Here is an 11,444-nt window from a genome sequence, read left to right on the forward strand (position 1 = left end):
GAGCTGTTGGGAGTCACTGGGTCAGGGCTTCTCTCACACAGACAGAGAGAGAGCGGTGAGAGAGTTCAGAGCACAGGAAACGGCTGAGCGCATGGAGGAAAACACTCTCTGCTACCGGTCGCAGTATGTGCTAGTAGAGAACCCACGGCAGTTACGCTACAGCAGTGTAAGCTGCCCTCTGCACTCCGTTCTTCTCTTCTATCCTCTTCTCCTGTAGTGAGGTTGGGCGACTGGGTCGCTGTCGTGTGACAGTATGTCAAGACGGGACCAACGGTACCAGAGAGGAATGAAAGGAAGGTAAGGACTGCTCTGTGTGTGTGTGTGTGTGTGTGTGTGTGTGTGTGTGTGTGTGTGTGTGTGTGTGTGGGTGTGTCTGTGTCTGTGTCTGTGTCTGTGTCTATGTCTGTGTGTGTGTGTGTGTGTGTGTGTGTGTGTGTGTGTGTGTGTGTGTGTGTGAGTGTGTGTGTGTGTGTGTGTGTGTGTGTGTGTGCGTGTGTGTGTGTCTGTGTGTCTGTGTCTGTGTTTGTGTGTCTGTGTGTGTGTCTGTGTTTGTGTGTCTGTGTGTGTGTCTGTGTCTGTGTTTGTGTGTCTGTGTCTGTGTGTGTGTGTCTGTGTGTCTGTGTCTGTGTGTGTGTGTGTATGTGTGCACAGTTTCACATACGATATTTCAACATGACTGCTTCTTGCAACACATTGTGTTGTCTCCTAAAGAGCACACCGCAGTAGTATGTCAGTAGCTGCATAATTAAACATTCATGATGCTCTCAATATCATCCATTGGTGAAGGCTTGTTTTGCCCAACGTTTTGACACAATAGGGTTCATTCTGTTAGTTCATGCCTGAATAAACACTTTCAGTGGGATTTGTTGTCTGGTCAGGTGTCCCAGCAGGCTTTAGTACAGTGTATGAGTAATGTTTTCAAAAGGAAGTCCAGTGGAGTGATACAGAGGGGGGTGGGGGGGGGGGTGGGGTGGGTAGGGGTGTGGGAGCATTGACGAGCAACATGACATTTTGACCTGGGTTATGACATCACACCGGGCGTTCGGTGGGCGTCTCTATCAGGTTCTATTGTGTCTGGGAAGGAAGATCCTATGATTTATCAGTACCACAGGAAGAGGGTGATGAGGGAGTTTTGGGGATGGCGGGCGGGGGGGTGGGGTTATTATGTAAGGGGCCATGTCAACAGTCAACATTGGGGGAGGAGATAATTACTTTTGTGAGAAAAGCTGGGATTCGAAGGCTGGGAGAATTCCAGTGTTCTAGAGTGTTCTATGTGTGTGTGTATGTGTGTGTATGTCCAGATGTTGAAGTGAAGCAGAAACACAGATGTTGTTCAGCCGACGGGTCACACATCCGTCAGCAGAGGCAGAAAAACAAAGACAAGGACAGAAATAAAACCACATCTGTCTCTAACTGGTCTATTCTACATCTTAGCTCGTTCTTGTATATAGTTGTTCTGTCTATAATTGTTCTGTACTTTGGGCCGGCTGTGGCGCAGGAGGTAGAGCCGGCGTCTAATGATCGCAAGGTTGGCAGATCGGCGGTTCGAGCCCCGACTGGCCACACGTCGAAGTGTCCTTGGGCAAGACACTGCGCTTTGGAATAAGGCGCTATATAATAAATCAGTCCATTTACCATTTGTACTCAAGTATCAAGTGTGAACCCCAGGAAGAGTAGTGGATGCATGTGTAGCAGCTAATGTGGATCCTGATGAATACATAAACTAATAAATATTATGTCCTCAGATAATAGCAGAAGAGTAGCAGATCTTATAGCTGTCTTATAGTATCATTACAGTTATAGATAACTTTAATATCTTATAGTAGCTGAGCTTATGTAGTAGTTGGCCTTTCATACTCTGCATATGAGTATATTATAGTGGAACTAGATCTGTTGGATCTATTGATAGATTCATAGTGTTTCTCGGCTTCATACTATTTCATACTGTTCAATGGCTTTCAAAGACAATTTTTCTAAATGCTCTTGATAGCTTTTGTCATGGAATTAGTATAAAAGTAATATAGATTTTTGGCAATAGCAACATTTATCTACAGAGTATGCACGTATTTATGTTCAACAATAACACAAGGAGTGGTTACTAATCACAAAGAACGTACAGCGGTCAGCAAATGTCTCTTGCACAGGAAGAAAGCTGCGTTTTTTTTATCTCTACTTCCAAATATCTAATTCTCCATTGTAAAAACAGCGTTTTCATTCTCCATTGTGACTGTACGGTACATGACATTTACAGAAAAAGAGAGACAGGAAGCACGGTGCATTACTCTATCCAGGAAGTTTCCTCCCACTCCAGCGGTACTGTAGTGTCGGAAAGATAAGCTCGCCGATTGTTACACTGTGCTGTGGTATGCTCTGTCCAATATCAACCCTTAGCCCGCACCACCAACCACTTTGGTGTTTGCAGATCTTAAGGGACAGGACATGTATAAGCTGTATATGGTTCTCCCAGCTATCCTCTCACTGGGCTTCAGCAGGGCGTCCCACCATACAGATCTGCAAAAAAAAAACGACTGCATATACAATGCAGTCTGCGGATGTCCTAACAACAATGCTCCTTTTTGGTCAATGTCATTTCCTTCTGGAATACCTCTGATGGAATGTTTTGGGACAACACAACATTCCATCAGCTTCAGTGGGGAGCCTCTCTGGACCAGGGTCATGTGAGGTGGAGCGGTGGGGGTTGTTATAGAGTTTCCGTGGAGGATGTAAACAATCCTCCGGATTATGCGTTTCCATTTGACCTGGTGATAATACCTGGCCCTGACCCTGACAGGTGATCACAGGGTGTCGTGTTCTCGCTCGGTGACAGGGCTCACGTTACTACGCTGGGAGTGAACGACTGACCAATCTCTTCCTAATCTCTCTCTCTCTCCCTCTCTCTCTCCCTCTCTCTCTCTCTCTCTCTCTCTCTCTCTCTCTCTCTCTCTCTCTCTCTCTCTCTCTCTCTCTCTCTCTCTCTCCCCCGGTAGGTGTTGTGAATGTGGCTGTATCCTGTGTCATTGGTATTACGAGCGCGAGGGCCAACTCTTCTGTAAGCGGCACTACTGGGCCCGCTACGGGGAACACTGCCACGGCTGTACAGAGGCCATCACTACGGGACTAATCATGGTGAGAGAGCACCACACTATACTGTACCTTGTAATGTTATACAATACCAGTACTGTTACTGCATTTATGGGACAAACTATACAGTAAACTTCCTTTGGTATCCCCCATACCAAAGGAAGTTTACTGTATAGTTTGGCCCATAAATGGGGGGGGGGGGAGCCACCCACTCTCCCAGCCTTCCTCCTGAGAGGTCACAGTTTCCCAGCCTTCTGTTTGAGCGGGTCCCGGTTCCTCTTGATAAGAAGAAAAAGCGGTTTCATCTCCAGGTTTCAAAGCTAGGATTGATTTCCCTCCTGAAAACATGCTGAGATTACATGCTGTGTGTTTGTGTGTGTGTGTGTGTGTGTGTGTGTGTGTCTCTCTCTCTCTCTCCCCCTCCCTCCCCCTCTCTCTCTCCCTCCCCCTCCCTCTCTCTCTCTCCCTCTCTCTGTCTCTCTCTCTCTCCCTCCCTCTCTCCCTCTCTCTCTCCCTCTCTCTCCCTCCCTCCCTCTCTCTCCCTCTCTCTCTCTCCCCCTCCCTCCCTCCGCCCCTCCCTCCCTCTCTCTCTCCCTCCCTTTCTCTCCCCTTCCCTCCCTCCCCCTCTCTCTCTCTCTCTCTCTGTGCAGGTGGCTGGAGAGCAGAAGTTCCACCCTGAGTGTTTTACCTGCATGAGCTGTGGGATGTTTATTGGAGACGGAGACTCCTTCACGCTGGTGGAGCGCTCTAAACTCTACTGGTTAGTCTAGCACAGAGAGGCAGCTATCCTCCTATTGGGCTTTAGCAGAGCGTCCACCGTACAGATCTTAAAAAAAACGACTGCATATACAATGCAGTTTGCGGATGTCCTAACAACAATGCTCCTTTTTGCTCAATGTGATTTCCTTCTGGAATACGTCTGCTGGAATGTTTTGGGACAACTCCGTTTATTTGTTTGAGTGGATGACGTCATCACTAAACAGAGAATGTTATTGAATGGGAGGATGGTAGTGTATGAGGGGCCCCAGAAGTTGAAGAACCAGAAAGGTCTGGTTGGGGGTGAATGTTCCCTCTTATCCCCATGACTCTTTGTCTGTCTCTCTCTGTCCTGTAGTGGGCACTGTTTCACCAAGGGTGTGGTGTCTCCTGTGAGAGGACTGGACTCACCACTAACCAGGGGTCCCCACTTGGTGGCGCTGGTCTCCCTCCCTCCCCAAGTCGACGGCCACCGAGGACTCACTGTGTCCACTGACGTCATGAAGGAGAAAAAGACGGCTGTCACAGTGACGGAGTGAGTTTTCTGGGTTTAGGAGGGGTGATAAAGACATCAGTTAGTTTGTTTATGATAGAAGAGCATAGTTTGGGAAAGCTATTACAGTAACTGTTTATTATCGTTCATCTAAACCACTCAACTTCCACGATACCCCCTCTCCCTCACACTGCCCCACCCAGTGGCGGACTCAGGCTGTTTGAAGGACAGGGGCGAAAAGAAAAAAAGGCCACCTACTGCACAACATGGGACCCCATCAGTGCACATGGTCAAGTTTAGACCATTGGAGGGGCACCAATAGGGCACGTCCTCTCATTTTCGCCACTCAAAAGGGCATTTTTGCCACTCAAAAGGGCACTTTAGTGGGACGTTTTTCAACTGTGGGGGGCACATGGTCAAGTTTAGACCATTGGAGGGGCACCAATAGGGCACATCCTCTTATTTTCGCCACTCAAAAGGGCATTTTTGCCACTCAAAAGGCTGACGTTTTTCAACCGTGGGGGCACCAGGAGGGGCGGTCGCCCCCCCCCCCCTCTCACCTCACCAATCAAGGACCCCAATTGAAATAAGCCAGTGGCTTTCTTGGGTTTTTATCCTATTAGTTTGACCTTGTATGTAATATGTACTTTCATGTACCTACTTCTGCAAACATTCTAATAAAGTTTTCAATCAATCAATCAAAACCTCATCCTACCTCTTCTCACCTCTCCCCCCCTCCTCCCACCTCAGACTGGAGCCAGTCCTCCTCACCCCTGACCTGTTGACCTCCATCCACGTTGGCGACAAGGTCCTGGAGATCAACGGCACCCCAGTCCAGAACATTCCACTGGATGAGGTAAGCCTCCACCCATCCACCTCTAAACCTAACCCTTTATATAAATAGAAACCGGTACCAGTCTACAGACACAAACCCTTGCAACCTTTTGAACAGGTCTCTCTTGTAAAAGGGATTTTAGAACTCAATTGGCGCTTTTCCATTGACCAGACCGGGACGGTACAGAACAGAGCATTTGTATCTTACCCGTACCGTATTTTCAGAAACGCTTCTCCACTACACACAACAGACCCGGAGCGAGTCGGGACAGTCCCCACTTCTGTTCGCTAGCTACACGTTGCTCACTGCGGGGTTCGACAGAAACATGGTAACATAATTGCTAAACAAGTTGTAAAATGAATTGGGGGGGACAATATCTTTAGCTAGCTAAAGTAACTAGCTTACTATATTGTGGTCTTAGCAGTTGGTAAAAGAACAGGATTAAAATAAATATATATGAGCAATAACATATCGTGGGCTTGCTGCAGCAAGCACAATAACAACCAAATTCTTCCGTCTGAAGCTACAATACTGGGACCATTCGTGATTGGGCTAATAGGCAGTCAAATACTAGGTGAACATGTGTGTAGGACACGAATAAACTTGGGTTTCATGCATTTCAAGTGGCATCTTTGTAATCATGACGACGTAGTCATGTCTAAGAATGCATTTCACCATGTAGATTCCCAATATAGTGAAAATACCTCCGCTCATCCGTGATCAGACTTAGCTGGGGTGTTGCAGCTGAAGAGTATCAAATAGAGTGCAAAAAAGCAGCATTTGCACACTCAAATTATGTGCAAAAAACTATGTTTATTGCAAGCTTTCGGTCTCAAGGCTCTCGGACCATTGTAAACAACAGCTGTATGACGCGTCACTATCAATCAAACCAATCAACGTTCTGCAGCGTCACATCGTAGCACGGATAGTACCTTTCGCTCCGAGTCAGGATGGCGCATAACTGTGTAAATAATATATAAAGAAAAAAAAAGAATACATATCCTTTATCAACAGATAAACCGTGTGATCCAGGACCCAAGCAGACCCCTACAGCTGACTGTAGAACACAACCCTATCTCCTCTGAGGACCCCCACCCCTCGGACAACCCCCCGGATACCAGCGACTGTCCTGAACCCCGCGTTCATGCTAACCTCAAGGGTTCCCATGACCTCCCCAGTTTGGAGGAGGAGCCAGACTGGGAGCCAGACCCAGACCCAGAGAAGGGCCCAGATGAACCAGTCAGACACAGCATCTCGCCCCCTCAGAACCAGGGGACGATGAGACTGCGCTCCAGACACATCCTGTAAGACTGAGCAGTGACTCTCTAGAATCTTCTGAAACTGAACGGATGTTGGTCCAAACGCAGAGATATATTGTCAATTAATGCAGTAATTGTAAAAAGCTACTCAGACGAATGTCTACCGACAGGTACCTGCAGTAGACCTCCCCCCCCTCCCCTCCAACCCCCATCCAACATGTTCATTAGGTGTCTGAAGGCCTCTGGGAATGAGCTAGTCTTTATTTCCGTGGGGGCAGGGAGGTGAGATGTCTGGCAGTGGGCAAGTTTGTGTCAGCGGTAACAGGTCAAATGACCACAGCCCTGGAGCGTTGTCTGGCCTGCGCACAGATGGGTAGAGCAGTGGTCATTCGGTTGTTAAGTCGTGACGTGTTTCCGGGTCCAACGTTGGCTGAGGCGCTCTCTTCGAAATGCCGCAGTAATAATAATAATTTGTTATATTTGTATAGCGCTTTTCTGAGGCTCAAAGACGCTGACAATATGGGAAAAACGGGAAAGTGCTGTGTCCCTTGTTGTATGAATAGATCCGAGTCAAAAAAACGATTGAACTGTCATTCCACCGCTTAAGTACACTGGTACTCTGGTGCGGGGAATTTTTTATTTGGACCCGGAAATTGCTAAACTTCACTTGTGACGTCAGACTTAACAACCGAATAGAGGTGTGTTCAAGAAAACGAGCAGCCCAAATGTCATGAGCGAACACTCATGAACACTTCACGCCACCACAAAGACTAAGGTTTGTACGCTGTTCAAATATAGCCCTCTGTCTCACCTTCAGCATACGGTGGAGATACACCTAGTAATGTATCTCTTTTTGAGTTTTAAGAAACTCTATATGACTTCAAATGATCTGAATTACCAATGTCTCCCTCTCCTCTCCCTCCCCCCCCCCCCCCCCCCCCCCCCGACCCCAGGCGTAGCTGCAGTATAGATAAGTCTCCCCTCTCTCCCGGTGCTGTGCCGTTATTCTCCCAGCGGAGGGACATGATTCGCTCTGAGTCGCTGCGTATGGACCCCGGGGAGAAGGCCCACCGCATCTTCAGACCCTCAGACCTCATACACGGGGAGGTGCTGGGCAAGGGATGCTTTGGTCAGGCAATCAAGGTAAGGTACAGCACATACAGCCAACCAGGAACCCAGGAGTGTAATGTGCCATTTCATTACAGCCAATCAGTGTGTGAGACATTTAACCTAAGTGGTCATTTAAGTTCCTATGGGCACACATGGCAGGAGTAGGACTGTCCTGGTGGTGTCCTGACATTTTACTCATCATCATAGCCAACATATCAAAGTTATAGAATCAGGTAGATCATATTATCTCCATGGGGGATGTACGCCATAATACCATAGATGAAGACATGGTTGATGAAGACGTAACCCCCTGTATGTGTTGTCAAGGTGACGCACCAGGTGACAGGTGAGGTGATGGTGATGAAGGAGTTGATCCGTTTTGACGAAGAGACACAGAAGACCTTCCTCAAGGAGGTGGGTGGGATATAACACCTATGCTGTAGGCTTCAGGATTAAAGAGATGGTTCAATGCATTTCTAGATGGTGTTAGATGATGGTTATGTTGGCCATACATTTAGGATGACTGAGGCCTTTCATTTACCAGGACAAAGGAATGATATGATATGGCATATGAGAGATTAGACAAGACTTATGCTACCTGTATGCAGGTGAAGGTGATGCGGTGTCTGGACCACCCCAACGTACTGAAGTTCATTGGGATCCTCTACAAAGACAAACGCCTCAACTTCATCTCTGAGTACGTCCAGGGAGGAACTCTCAGAGAAACCATCGAGAAAATGGTTAGTCAGTGTGTGTGTGTGTGTGTGTGTGTGTGTGTGTGTGTGTGTGTGTGTGGGGGGGGGGGTAGGATTCATTTTCACTTTATGATATCTCACCTTGTCTAGGACAAAGATTTCCCCTGGAATCTGAGAGTGAGTTTTGCTAAAGACATCGCTGCTGGAATGGTGAGTATCTCAGCATTAGAGAAGATTAAATTTGATAGGAAGTCCTCTTTTCACACTATCCTTTTCTCTTCTCTATCTCTGTGTCTCTCTATCTCTGCCCATCGGTCTCTCCCTTTCTACCCATCTCTCCTTCTTCCTCTCTCTTACCCTCTTTCCCAGGCATATCTTCACTCCATGAATGTTATCCACCGTGATCTCAACTCCTACAACTGCCTGGTCCGAGAGGTGAGTATGCAACCCACTCTAAACCTCCTCTTCCCATGTACACATCACGCAGTACTGACATTAAAAATACACGTTATTTGCAATCCTGAGGCTTGTGTTAATTGATCTCAAATAAATATTAGTGTAATTATAACCAATATGTACTAATTACCATGTCATTTTCATTTTGCCATGTAATTCTTAAGTATCCGTTAAATAGTCTCTTACAATAGACTAGAAAATAGACTAGAAAATCATAAATACATAAATACATACAAATAAAGTTACCTCCATCCATACAGCGTGGAGGTAACTGTCTCTTATGTTCCCCTTACCCCTCTCTCCCTTCTCAGGACCAGAGTGTGGTGGTGGCAGACTTTGGCCTGGCTAGGTTGGTGAGGGAGGAGAGGCCCCAGGGTACGGCATCCTCCACTGTGGTCCCCTCGACTGTGGTCCCGTCCACTGTGGTCCCCTCGACTGTGGCCCCCTCCACTGTGGTCCCCTCCACTGTGGTCCCCTCCACTGTGGTCCCGTCCACTGTGGTCCCCTCCACTGTGGTCCCCTCCACTGTGGTCCCCTCCACTGTGGTCCCCTCCACTGTGGTCCCCTCGACTGTGGTCCCCTCCACTGTGGTCCCCTCGACTGTGGTCCCCTCGACTGTGGTCCCCTCAGCAGGGAGACTACCCGAGCTCCGCAGGCCAGACCGGAGGAAGAGGTACACCGTGGTGGGGAACCCGTACTGGATGGCCCCTGAGATGATCCATGGTGAGTATGGCAAAGGGGCTTCGGTAGAACCTATGGGGCTGCAGAGGCAGTGTTTCCCCAAGAATGTTCCCATAGAGTGTCCAAAGGCCCCCTAAAGTACAGCCAGGGTACTACAAACATGAACACTGTCAAATGATCGTTTTCACCTGCCCCCCCTGGTCAGTGATGGTCTTTATGTTCTTGTGTAGAGTATAGGATGGAGTAGAGTTTCACCTGTTCTCTGTGGTTCTGTGTTTCCCAGGGAAGAGCTATGATGAACGAGTAGACATTTTCTCCTTTGGCATCCTGCTGTGTGAGGTAAGAGCGCACGAACAAGCCTCTGCCTTGGGAATGTGGGAATAGAATAGTATAAGAACAGATGCTTAAATACTTCTACCTCTTTCAACCTAGATGCCTGAGTTTATTTCACCATGGACCACCTGTTATTGCCTTCTATTTGGACACATTCCAAGGAATGTTCTCTATCCTATTTAATCAAGTTATTTGTGTGGTGGCGGGACAAAACATCTTCAGATAAAATGTATAATTTCCATATAGAGTTCCCATGTTTATTGAATCTAAACAAATAATCTCTTTCTACCACGTATCACCACCCTTCCCCAGGTGATAGGCAGAGTGAGTGCTGACCCAGACTACCTTCCCCGGACCCCAGACTTTGGCCTTAACGTCCCCGGGTTCCTTGAGCAGTACCACCCCCCAGAGTGCCCCCCTGCCTTCCTGCCCTTGGCAGCTCTCTGCTGTGACATGGAAGCAGATACTCGGTATGATAACCTAGACCACAGTGGGTGACCTATATATAGGTCTAACCAGGGTCTCGCCCATCCTCTTTTCTCATTCACTCCTCATGTGTCTTGTACCTACCCCCCCCCCCCCCCCTCTCTCTCTCTCTCTCCCTCTCAGCCCTTCCTTCACTAAGTTGGATGAGTTGCTAGAGAACCTGCTGATGCATCTGGACATCAGGCTTCCGCTCCTGTCTGAGTTGGAACATCTCTGTCTGGCCTTCTGGAAGAACCACAGCCAGGACCACAACCCTGCGCATGAACACAACCACTCAGAACCCCAGAAACACCCCAGCCTCGACTGCAACCGTCCTCTGGACTGTGACCACAACACCACACAGCCCCATGACCGTGGCCAGTGTCAGAGCCAACATGGTCACTATCCGTGCTGTGAGCACTCAGAACACCAGAACACCAGTGGCGGGTCTGACCACAAGTCTTTGGACGGAAAGCCTAACCACTCACAGCTCCCCAACCAAAACTGCTATGAACACAACCACAACAACCATGTGCACTCAGAGCTTCATAAACCACACTATGACCCCCCCCAGCACCTGAATCTCAGCCCAGTGGCAGCCAGAGCGCACAGGCCCAGAAGAATATGCAGAGTGGTATGGGACAGAACCACTGAGGACAGCTCATTCCTCTGACTCTGAAAACAATGGAGAGAGATGCTAGAGAAAGGTTTAGGCTACTAAGTTAATTTCATCAGGATTATAATTATTATTGTTATTGTTATTATTATTATTATTATTATTATTATTATTATTATTATTATTATAGTATTACAAGCATTATCATTTTGGATGAAAACATTAAGATGAAGATGGATGGAGGAGGATAAAAATGATGACATAAAATAGACCTACAGCATAAATAATATATGATGTATCCATTTTGATATGGCCTTTCTAATGTAATGGATTGTTTTCATCTTTTTGTAGTTAGGCCTACGTTTTAATGCATTTTTGTATTTCCTTAACTGAAAGCTGTGGAACATGCTGCACTTTAAACTGTCATCATATAATACATTGTAGGCTAACTGCAATACATTTGCTGCTCCAAATAAAAGTAATTGTTTTTGAGGATATCTAATTATTTAACTAATGAATTGGTCGTCCGTTCGTTCATTGTAACACGTTTCTTGTTATTTCCAATGTTGTCACGTACCAACGCCTCTTTCAAAGGACGTCAGGGTCACATAGCGTGAGTTTAGAATGATACGGTTCTATCTCCGTTTAGAATGATAAGGTTCTA

The 11,444-nt window shown here is 47.3% G+C and overlaps 1 pseudogene across 1 annotated transcript; it reads left to right on the forward strand.

Moving 5' to 3' along the window:
* Positions 1-226: 226 nt before the first annotated feature.
* On the forward strand, positions 227-10,837 carry LOC308174466 (LIM domain kinase 1-like; annotated as a pseudogene). The gene is made up of 16 exons: positions 227-297; positions 2,988-3,126; positions 3,732-3,841; positions 4,196-4,372; positions 5,081-5,186; positions 6,180-6,469; positions 7,378-7,567; positions 7,862-7,948; positions 8,143-8,274; positions 8,380-8,439; positions 8,599-8,664; positions 8,997-9,092; positions 9,316-9,408; positions 9,650-9,705; positions 10,012-10,169; positions 10,309-10,837. The product of its transcript is annotated as an LIM domain kinase 1-like (transcript).
* Positions 10,838-11,444: the final 607 nt, after the last annotated feature.

This window comes from Nansenia antarctica (assembly GCF_963989245.1).
Source record: "Nansenia antarctica genome assembly, chromosome: 20".
In the NCBI taxonomy this organism is placed as follows: Eukaryota; Metazoa; Chordata; class Actinopteri; order Argentiniformes; family Microstomatidae; genus Nansenia; species Nansenia antarctica.